The 11,779-nt window shown below is 43.3% G+C and overlaps 1 protein-coding gene and 1 pseudogene across 9 annotated transcripts in view; one reads left to right on the top strand and one right to left on the bottom strand.

Annotated features, from left to right (window-relative positions):
- The window catches only part of HELZ (helicase with zinc finger), a 146,991-nt gene that overhangs the window by 123,093 nt on the left and 12,119 nt on the right, over positions 1–11,779 (bottom strand). The gene's annotated exons all lie outside the window — the stretch shown is intronic.
- LOC115282815 lies at positions 10,954–11,301 on the top strand (annotated as a pseudogene).

Below are 11,779 nucleotides of genomic sequence, written 5' to 3'. Positions count from 1 at the left end.
GGGATGTGCGGGGTTGAGCGGGATGTGCGGGGTTGAGCGGGATGAGCGGGGATGTGCAGTATGTGCGGATGTGGGGCGGACAGGCTGCTACATAAGGAAGGAAGCCCTCCCACGAAAGTCCCGTGAGGACTGGTAAGAAGCGGGCACTGCCATCAGGACGACACCTCCGCAACAGGCCACAGAAGAGCTGCTGCCAATGCAGGCCCGCCTCTCCCCAGCCTCTCCCCAGCCTGGTCGCAGGCAGCGAGAGCACAGCCCCTGGGCTGGGAGGACCGACAGCCCTTGCCTGAGATCACAACACGGTGTCAGAGGGCCACTCTTGCTGACCTCTTGTCACCAGCTGTCAAGCACACAGAGTGCTTCTGCGGGCCGCTCCCTCCTCCCTTGTTCACGCGCTCCCCTGCTCTTTCCTACCTTCCTCTACCAGCTGGCCGCAAGTGCTCTGCCCACTGGCCCCCTGGCCTCTCTGCAGCCCCAGGGGAGGGCTCTGATGACAGACACCCTGGCCCACGCTCTCCCAGTGGTTCTGCCGTGTGCTGCCCTGCGCTGCTGTGAGAGCTCAGGGGAGAAAGCCGAGGACAGGCACCCAAACCACGGCGGTGAGTCAGGCTCGATGACAGCCACTAGCAGAGGTCCAGGCCGCTTCAACAGGGAGCTACTCCTATGTCAAAAACTGCGCGAGCACCTGAGTGGCTGAGTCGGTTAATAATCGGACTCTGGATTTCAGCCCAGGGCGTCATCTCACAGTTCCTGAGATCAAGCCCCGCACTGCACTCATGCTGACAGCAGGGAGCCCGCTAAGGATTCTGTCTCCCTCTCTCTCACTGCCGCTCCCCTGCTCACTCTCTCTCTCTCAAAATGAATAAATAAATTTTTCAAAGTGAATGAATTGCTAGAAAGAAAGAAAAGAGAAAGAGAAAGACTGAAAGAAAGAAAGAAGGCCATTACAAGATAATCACTAACTTACTACACAGACCTCAGATGATGCTCCTGACACTTTGGTCCGAGTAGTTCTTTGCTGACATTGGGCTGTCCTGGGCTTTGTAAGATGTTTAGCAGCATCTCTGGCCTCTACCCACCAGAGGCCAGTGGCACCTGCCAACTTGTGACAACTAAAAGTATCTCCAGACAGGAGCAAATGTCCCCTGGGGGCTGAAATCATTCCTGATTGACAACTACTGATACAAACAAGCATCTAGTGTTGCCTTGCCAGATAACAGCAACAGAAGGACAAACCCAGACACCAAAGGCGCCAGAATTCGCAGATCTTTCCTGCAAAACTCTCCGCCTGCATCTACAAAATATTACAAAAGAAGTCAAAAGAGAAGAAAAACTAATAATGCACAAGCTAAAATCTTTCTTAGGGACAGAATACAGCACAGGGATCCAGAGCACAGGCTCGGAGCCAGAAGACTAGCATTCAAAACCCACCAGCCCCTTCACCCACCAGCGCCCTCACCCACCAGCCCCCTCACCCAGATACTCACCAGCTAGATGCCCGGGGACAAGTGACTTAACCTCCTGTACCCCACCCAACTTAGTCCCCTCAAAAATGGCAAAACGCCTCCTTCCTATCTCCTCCGGTTAATGTAGGAGTAGGTGAAATGATATGTGTAGAACACTTAGAAGATGCCTAGTACACAGTAAGTGCTCAGTTAGTGTTAGCTACTGCTGCTCCCCTAAAATTCCAATTTTTCAGTTTACATAAAGTGGAATCACTTCAATGATCTCAATATACAATACTGTATTCACAGAAAACAAAATAACAGTCTATGTAACTACCTACTTAACAGAGAAATTATTTTCATCTATTTTATCCATCTCAATAAACTGATAACGATTATGCAAGAACAGCCATTGGAAAAGTAAGTCCATCTGTATGTCACTGATAGACAAGATAACCCCTAAAACTGGCTACACAGAGGGAGATCACAAAGACTCCTGCCAACGTTGGCCGCCAACATCTGCCCCAGGACTATCTCAATACCTAATATATAAGCAGAGCGGGGGCTCAACTACTAGCATCAGGAGCTCTGGGGGAAAGGACTTGAAGAGCTAACGTCCGATCATTAGGCTCAAGTGCCTACCTCAGAGGAGGATGCGAGGGTTTCTGCTCCAATCACCTTTGTCAAGCAGGTCCTGATAATTAGCATCTACCCAAGTCCTACCTGACCCGCACTAGGGGTACGTTGCCGTAGTGTGGATCTCAGTATGGAGCAGGTCTTATTCAATGAGTTTGTTTTTCGTTTTGTTTTTCCAGAAAACAGAATGACCTAGCTACACATACTCCTTCTGAAGAAGTTAGAAAGCTTTCTCATTGGGAAAACAAAAACTGCCAGTTGAAGTGAGACAATGTCTCGGGCCTTGCTACATTGCACTATAGAAAATACACAGTAAGAGATCTAGAACTACTCCCCCTGGAAGCGGCCAGCCCCCAGGAACACCTCACCCTGCGGCTGACACTGTTGTCTAGGATCCAGCCAGCCACAGCTACATCAACAGCATACAGCCCTACTGCCCAGCCAGAGCAGCCTGGCCCCAGGGCAGACAGGGCCCCAGGGCAGACAGGGACCCACCGGGTCTGTACATCTCTCCCACAGGACTGGGAGGCCCAGGGAACGGACACGAGTCATGCGAATCCTATCACTATAGAAGCAGCACCACATCCGCCCATTGTGAGATCTAACCCCCTCAGCCTTGATTCTTTCTCTTCCTGTTAAAAACAGCCAACTTGCATAAAATGAATACAGAACACTGTAACTTTCCTACTTGTGCGGGGAACATGGACTTGGGAGTGTGTATCTTCACAAGCGAGAAAGCTAGAATCGGAAACCAAGATTCCAACCCAAATGCATTAACTCCTCCAATCTGCTGCTGACCTATAAGAGACTACTATCATCAGCTGTTTGGCCACCCAGGATCCATCCTTTCCTTCACCTGCTAATAAAAGCCCACATTTTCCCTTTGAGAATCCACCTCACCCCTACTCAGTCTATATTATGGATCCTGAAGAACTGCCTGCACCAAGGAATCCAAGGGTGTCACGTGACCACAACTGGCCAATCCAAGCCTCAGAGCCCCAAACACAAAGATTGGCTAAGGTAAGGCATGTGACCCCATAAGAACCAATGAGACATGAGACTTTTGCTGAGGCTTCTGGGAAAAAGACAAGTGTTCTTTCCTGCTAAACCTACAATGTGAGAGGCTCCAGGGGTTGAATATGCTGCGGGCCATTTCTCTAACATACAGCACCCACAACTTAAGTCTACAAAGGAAAAGGCAGCATGGATTCATGGGGAGAAACTGAGTCCTGATGACATCACTTGAGCCTTAACTCCAACTAACTATGCCTGGACTTTGCAGTTAGCTGAGCCAAGAAACTTCTTTCTAGATTAACCCAGTTGAGGTTGATATTTCAGGCAATTGGAGCTAAGTGATATACAAGTATGTCTGATGAGTACCTCAAAGGATGTAAAAAACTGAATGGGCTGTAACTATCTTATAATACAATATGTATATATATATATATATATATATATATACACACACATGATTATTAGTAACACTGGCCACAGTTATTGATTGCTAATAACAGTAACTATAAAGAAGATAAAAAATGGGCACTGGGGAGAAATGGCTTAGTATGATATCTGATTATGCTGCCTGTTAAAAATCTAATTCTAGGAGAGCCCGGCTGGCTCAGTCAGTGGACCATGCAACTCTCGACCTCAGGGTGGTAAGTTCAAGCCCCAAGTTGGGTGTCGAGATTACTTAAAAATAAAATCTTAAAGGGGTGCCTGGTGTCTCAGTCGTTAGCCTCAGGTCATGATCTCACTGTTCGATTCATGAGTTCAAGCCCAACATCCAGCTCTGCACTGACAGAGCAGAGCCTGGTCTCCCTCTCTCCCTCCCCTGCACTCTCTCTCTCTCAAAAAAAAAAAAAAAATTAAAAAAGTAAAAATTAAAGAAACTATGAAAATCCTCACAAACCTAAACCAATCATCTCCTTTGGTGAAGCAAAAGTCCTGTATGTCCCTAGGACTAAGGAGGATCTTAATTAGCACCACCTTTCCATAAAATAATACCATCTGCACCTTTCACAAAAGTCAACTTTATAAGAACACTGGTATCACTAAGTTAGTTTTCACTACTTTTATAGAAAAGAGATTTGTTTTAAAATCTATCCATCTTAGTACAATCCAAGAAAAGAAAAACCACTGATAAATTGGACTTATTCAAAATTACACTTTGGCTCTTTGAAAGACACTGTTAAAAGAATGAAAACTAAAGACTAAGAAAAATTATCTGCACATCACATGTGTGAAAAAGGATTTGTATCTGAACACAGAAAGAACTCTCAAAACTCAACAATCAGCAAACAACAACCAAATTAAAAGCTGGATAAGAGATTTCCACACATGAGGTGCCTGGGTGGCTCAGTCAGTTAAGTGTCCAACTTGGCTCAGGACATGATCTCACTGTCTATGGGTTCGAGCCCCACATCAGGCTCTGTGCTGCCAGCTCAGAGCCTGGAGCCTGCTTCGGATTCTGGGTGTCCCTCTCTCTCTGCACCTCCCCATTCATGCTCTGTCCCTGTCTCTCAAAAATAAATAAAAGTAAAAAAAAAAAAAAAAAAAAGAAAGATTTCCACACACACTCCACAGATAGGGCATAATGATGGCAAATCAGCACATGAAAAGATGTTCATGGCTTTAGTCATCACAAAAATGCAAATTAAAGCCATGATTAGACACTACTACATACCTATCTGAGTGGCTACATCACAAATATTGACAATTCGGTGATGCGGGACAACTGGAACTCTCAGACATTGCTGGTGGAAATACAAACTAGCACAGCTACTCCAGAAAAGGGCTGCCAATGTCTTTAAAAAGTTAAACATATACTCACTATATGACCCAGCAATCCCCTCTCCCCACAGACAGCCACCCTGGAGAAATGAAAAGGGAGGTTCGCACAAAAATCTACACACAAATGTTTACAGCGCCTCTATTCATAACTGCTAAAAACTGAGAACGGGGCGCCTGGGTGGCTCAGTCAGTTAAGCGTCCAGCTTCGACTCAGGTCATGATCTCATGGTTCGTGGGTTCCAGCCCGGCGTTGGGGTCTGCTGACAGCTCAGAGCCTGGAGCCTGCTTCAGATCCTGTACCACCCTCTCTTTCTGAACCTCCCCTGCTCGCGCTGTCTGTCTGTCTCTCTCCCTCTCTCTCTCTCTCTCAAAAATAAAAACATTAAAAAAGAAATTTAAAAACTGAGAACAATCCAAAGATGTCTTAATAAGTGACGATGGAAATCTACTCAGCAATAAAAGAACAGATTTGCAATGCAAGCAATACTTACATGAATCTCAAAGACAAAGAAAGTAAAAGAGCCCAGCCTTAAAAGCTTACATATTGTATGATCCCATTTGTATTATATTCTCAAAGAGCCAAAACTACAGGGATGGAAAAAAGGTCCATGGTGGCAAGGGTTATGGGACGGGGCTGGGTAACTATTCTGGGGTGAGGACACTGTTCTGCACCCTGACTGTGGTGCTAGTTGCACGAACTATACATGTAGGACATTAACAGAACTATATACCACGAGAAAAAAGCCAACTTTACTGTATGATAATCTTAAGGAAAAAATTTTACATTGTTTTTAAAATATGAATCAGTGTCATAATTAATACGGTTTTGTTTCTTTTTTAAAGTTTGAGAGAAAAAAAGAGCGCGCATGCGCAGGAAAAAAAAAAAGAGAGCACTGCGCACGCATGCAGGGGTGGGGCAGAGAAAGGAGGACAGAGAAACTCCCAAGCAGTTCCCCCAACACAGGGCTCGAACCCACGAATCATGAGATCATGACCTGAGCTGAAATCAAGAGTTGAATGCTTAACCAAGTGAGCCACCCAGAAGCCCCTAACATGGTTTTAAAAACTTGAAACAGATACAGAAGGATAAGCGTGCTGTTAATAAATGGAAAACCTATACATTTCCCTTTCCTTGCACGTAGGCAAGAAAGGGGCCTTCGGAAAGAATGTCTCCAAGCAGAGCAATCATTGAGCTCACGTGGCACAAAATTTAGAATACTTTTGAAGAATTCCACCATCACTGAGTAATTTGTGCAGGACCAAAAGTAAAATATTGGAAGGAAAATGAAATCAATAGTGCACCACAGAGGTGGCGGGGGGATAGGCCAGGACTAAGATATTTTCAGTAACATAATAAGAAGGAAGGTGATTTTTAAAAGCATCATTCTTTGCCCATGGTGGAATTCTTTCTAGAACAGTATGAGAATAACCATCAGATCACCATGAAATCAAGGCATGAAATGTATTTTATTGTTTAAAAAAAATCTTCCTTAAATTAATTTTTCTTGTTAATGTAGTTATGGTCCCCCTTTATTTCAAAAGAGTTAAATCTTATTTGATTAAAGACAGACCTCAGAGAACAAAAATAAACTCTGACCAAACTGCAGGAACCATATAGTAGTAAATAAAATTTCTTCAATCTAAACAGAAGGTTTCTGTGTCTGTCTTACACATTTGTCTCCATCAGAAACAAACAAACAAAAAAAAATCATCTACCTCATGATTAACTTGGGTGGAATGAATCAGACTGCATTTGTAAAGATTTCAGAAGACTGAAGATTTGTGCTAGCTAAACATTACCTCCGTCCTCTGACAGAAATTACTACCAGCCATAACCAGGTCTTGATTGGACTCCCAAGTTATCCTCAATTATTAAGCTATATAAACAATAAAACCACAGGAAAACTTAAAAGACAAATGTAATAAGATACATAACTTTCTTTACATAAAACAAAAATTTAAACAAAAGAAGAACAGCCAGAAAAAAATTGAGATTTTTTTATTCTTTGCCTTTAATCTGCCTCATGCATTATCATTTTCCCTGTAGAAATCCTATTACTCTGAGAACAAGACTCTACTGGAAAGTAGAGTAGAATGTTGTGACAAAAGAAAGAAAAGCCAGAGTGGTACATTATTAAAGTAACCCACATGGCCTAGCCCGCCCCAGGAAGGAAGGCCGATGGGAGCCCGCCCCCCACGCCCTCCAGAGCCAAGGCTGCAAGCAGGCCGTGGTGCGGCGGAAGCAAGTCAGGCTTCCTCAGAGGCAGACGGGGAAGAGCCACCCTCTAGAGGTGGCACGGGGCTTCTGAAGTCCCATAAAATCATGTCCAGGCTCACGACCAGCTACACAGGCCACCCACAGTCTGGCTACCACCTAACTTCCCACCACAACACAAGGACAGACAGGCTTCCGAGTCTCTGACCATGCCCTTCCCTCTGCTTGCCTGTCCTTGCCTTCCTTCCTCTCCGAACCGAACTCCTACTCCGCTTTACATGAGTGCTTCCACCCCTACTTCCCTAAGATACTCGCCTCCCCAAACCAGTACTTCCTACAGAATGATTTGGGCTCTTAATCATCTATTATTTTGGGTTAAATAGATCATATAAGATGCCCTATCTGCCCCCCACACCCATCTTATAAATCAGGGTCATATGTGATATCATTTATATCCCGAGACAACCATTCAGTTCACTGAAACCATTCAATAAAGACTTTAATTGAATTTCCCAAAGAGAGGGCCTAAAATAATCTGAATGCCAAGCATTCCAAGAACCGTCCTGTACCAAATTAAGTACTCATTAGAATTCCAAGTCATAAAGAGGAATGTTGTGTTATCTTTAAATTTATCTCCTTTTATCCAGAATGGGAATCTGTGATGGTTCTTTAGGATATACAGGCAAAATATTCTGCAAAACCAAAGTTTTATTCATTCTACTGTTTAATATTCACCCAGACTTGCACTTTTCTCTAAAACTCATAAAATCTCTGAGCATGCAAGAAGCATTAGAAGAGAGGCTAAGCCTATTGAGAAGAAAACTAGAAACTAAGATCATCAATCATATTCCATTTTGAATAATTTCTTTCATAAAGAGGTAAATTCTCCTAAATTCCAGAATGAATGGAATTTAACATAACAAAGTAAAATGTTTTCAATACATAAAAGAAATATCCTTATGGATCTTCCACCATATGTTTTAGTAACTAAAATGATAAAAACAAGAAAAACTAAACTTTTAATTTTTTTATGTTTATTCATTTTCGAGAGACAGAGAAAGAGAAGGAGGGAGCCGCAGAGACAAAGGGAGAGAGAGAATCCTGAGCGGGCCCCACACTGTCACCAGAGAGCCTCAAACTCACGAACCACGAGATCATGACCTGAGCTGAAGCCAACAGTGAGACGCTTAACCAACTGAGCGAGCCACCCAAGTTCCCCATGAAAAACTAAATTTTAAAAGTTGTTAGCAACAGCTAAAATTGAGGGGTTTTTTTCAATCTACTAGTTTGACTTTCCTGACCCGTATTTTAGAATTGCTAGCAATTCTGGCAATAGCGTTCTTTCAATAATTCCAAATTACTTTCGGAAAAGTTTGACCCTCCTCCCAAATCATTTAGCATGCTTACTAATCATTAAAAAGTATACATATTTAAAACCCACATTTGTGAAGCAATCAAATTACATAAAGAAACTGACTTTCTAGAAAAGGTTGCTGCTTGTCACGAAAATTTTGACTAAAAAATATTTTCTATTTGCATTTCTTCATTTTCCCTTTTAGATTATCTGTGTAGACTTGTAAACACATAATCCCAAACAGTCAGGCTTTTTACAAAAAACATAAATCAATTTTTAAAAAGCCAGCTGCATAATTAAAACGGTACCACCAACCACCACCACCACCACCATCATCCCTCTTAAAAGCTGCCTTCAGGGGCACCTGGGTGGCTCAGTCGGTTAAGCATCGACTTCAGCTCAGGTCATGATCTCACAGTTCATGGGTTTGAGCCCCACATCAGGCTCTGTGCTGACAGCTCAGAGCCTGGATCCTGCTTCTGACTCTGTGTGTCTCTCTCTCAAAAATAAAAAATAAAAAAAATTAAAAATTTTTTTAAAAAGCTGTCTTCAACTTGCCAACAATCTATGTTCTAAAACTGTATTTTCAAATCAGTGTTTGAAAATCAGCACAGAGTTTCCTACTCATATTTGGCTAACTAAAAACAAGTTGATTATAAAATAATACAGCATAGAGGTACCTGGGTGGTTCAGTCGGCTGAGCATCTGACTTCAGCTCAGGTCACGATCTCGCGGTTTGTGGGTTCGAGCCCTGTATCAGGCTCAAAGCTGTCGGCAGCCTGTCGGCATGGAATCAGCTTTGGATCCTATGTACCCCTCTCTCTGCCCCTTGCCTGCTTTCATCCTTCTCAAAAATAAACAAACACTGGGACACCTAGGTAGCTCAGTTGGTTAAGCATCCGACTGCAGCTCAGGTCATGATCTCCCTGTTCACCGGTTCCAGCCCTGTGTCGGGCTCAGTGCTGACAGCTCAGAGTCTGCTTCAGATTCCGTGTCTCCCTCATCCTCTCCCCCTCCCACACTCGCACTCCCTCTCCCTCCCTCCCTCCCTCCCTCTCTCCCTCTCCCTCTCTCTCTCTCTCTCTCTCTCTCTCTCTCTCTCTCTCTCTCTCAAAAATAAATAAAACATTTTAAAAAATGATTTTAGTAAACATTTTTTTAAACTTTAAAAAAAATGCATTTCACGTACCCTAGTACACGCATAGCTCATCTTGAGCCTAAGATCCAGCATAGACACATTTGCCCAAAATGTCACTCTCGAGTTGAGAAAGAAGTGTAAATGCTAAGGCACAGGTGAACATCCTTTGCTGTCAACTGCTAATTGGATTAGAAATCCTTAATATCACTTCTAGTCCTGAAATTCTATTATTCTATATAAAACAACCTTAAAAAAAGGTATACATTTGTGGTGCCTGGCTGGCTCAGTGCACAGAGCAAGTGACTCCTGATCTCGGGGTTGTAGGTTCAAGCCCCACATTGAGTACACAGACTGCTTAAAAATAAAATCTTAAAAAATAAATAGGTTTAAAAAGAAGTAAATAAGGGTGCCTGGGTGGCTCAGTCAGTTAAGCGTCCAACTTCGGCTCAGGTCACGATCTCACGGTTCGTGGGTTCGAGCCCCACATTGGGCTCTGCGCTGAGAGCTCAGAGCCTGGAGCCTGTTTCAGATTCTGTGTGTGTCTCTCTCTCTCTGACCCTCCTCTGATCATGCTTTCTCTCTCTGTCTCTCTGTCTCTCTCTCTCTCTCTCGCAAAAATAAAACATTAAGAAAAATTCTTAAATAAGTAAATAAATAAATAAATAGGTTTCCGTTATCATTTCAAACCCATGAGGATGGCTACTATCAACAAAAAGCCCAGAAAATAACAAGTGTTGGTAAGGATGTGGAGAAAATGGAATCCTTGTACACTGCTTGTGTTACTACTTTGGAAAATATAAGGCATAGAATTAACACAAGATCCAACAATTCCACTTCGGGGTTAATATCCAAAAGAACTAAAAGCAGGGACTCGAACAAAAATTTGTACACCCATGTTCACAGCAGCATTACTCCTAATGGCCAGAAGGTGGAAACAACCCAGTGTCCGTTAGCAGATGTATGGATTAAAAATATGGGATTTACATACAATGGCATATTACTTAGCCTTCAGAAGGAAGGAAATGCTGACCGAAAGTGAGCCTTGAAGACCCTAAGCCAGGTGAAAAGAGCCAGACACAAATGGACAATGCATGATTGATTGTACTTATTGGGGGGCCTAGAAGGGTAGACTCATAGGGACGGAGAACAGAACGCTGGATGCCAGAGGCTTGAGGGAGGGGCAGTGGAGAGGAGTCTAACAGGTCCCGAGTTTCGGTTTGGGGCAATGAGAGAGTTTTAGAGACAGATGGCAGGGGCAGCTCCACAACACGATTGTACTCACTGCCCCTGAACTGAATGCAAGAATGGCTGAAATGGTAAATTTCATGTCATGCGTATTTAACCAAAATTTCTAAGAAATACGAGTACAAGAAACCGGTTGGAGCTTGAGAACCGGTTGGAGATTGAGCATTACTGTCAATTGCAGATTCCTTCAGTCACTATGTCAACCAGCACAGATGTTTCTCTTTCTTCATATGATGAAGATCAGGGATCCAAGCTTATCCGAAAAGCTAGGGAGGCACCGTTTGTTCCCATCAGAATGGCGGGGTTTGCAGCAATCATTGGATATGGACTCTATAGATTGAAGAGCAGGGGAAATACTAAAATGTCTGTTCACCTGATCCACATGCGAGTGGCGGCCCAAGGCTTTGTGGTGGGAGCGATGACGCTTGGTATGGGCTACTCCATGTATAAGGAATTCTGGGCAAAACCTAAGCCTTAGAAGAAGAGAAGCTGCCTTGGTGTGTTGGTGGTGCTTGCTCTAGACAGCTCATGTTGAATTTATATGTTTATGTTGAAAATAAATGGTTTGAATGGTCAGACAATAACACCATCATTTACCTATTGGTTTCCTTTCTTGCAGACCTGATTTGCCTGGTAACCAAATTACTAGTGACCAGTTAGCTAGATCATTCAGGGGAGTCAAATTAACACAAAAGAAACATAGCACTTTTAAATGTACTTGTTAGAGGTAAAACAAGCATCTTCTTAAAGTCTTCTGATGAGATGAGTTACAGAGAGAACTTGGCAATCCCGAAGTTCTCCCGGTTGCTGCAGATGATCATGTGCTTTTGATGTTATGTAGGAATTCTGTTTAATTTAACTGTTTTCTGCCTGCTTTGGAGACTGATTGAGTACTTCAGTTTTTAGGGCTGGTTGGCTCTTACAAACCTTTCGGAGCAATGAATGGAATATAACAT

Source organism: Suricata suricatta, chromosome 17 (assembly GCF_006229205.1).
Source record: "Suricata suricatta isolate VVHF042 chromosome 17, meerkat_22Aug2017_6uvM2_HiC, whole genome shotgun sequence".
In the NCBI taxonomy this organism is placed as follows: domain Eukaryota; kingdom Metazoa; phylum Chordata; class Mammalia; order Carnivora; family Herpestidae; genus Suricata; species Suricata suricatta.
The sequence above is the reverse complement of the archived record's forward strand: the minus strand, read 5'-3'. Positions and strand labels throughout refer to the sequence as shown.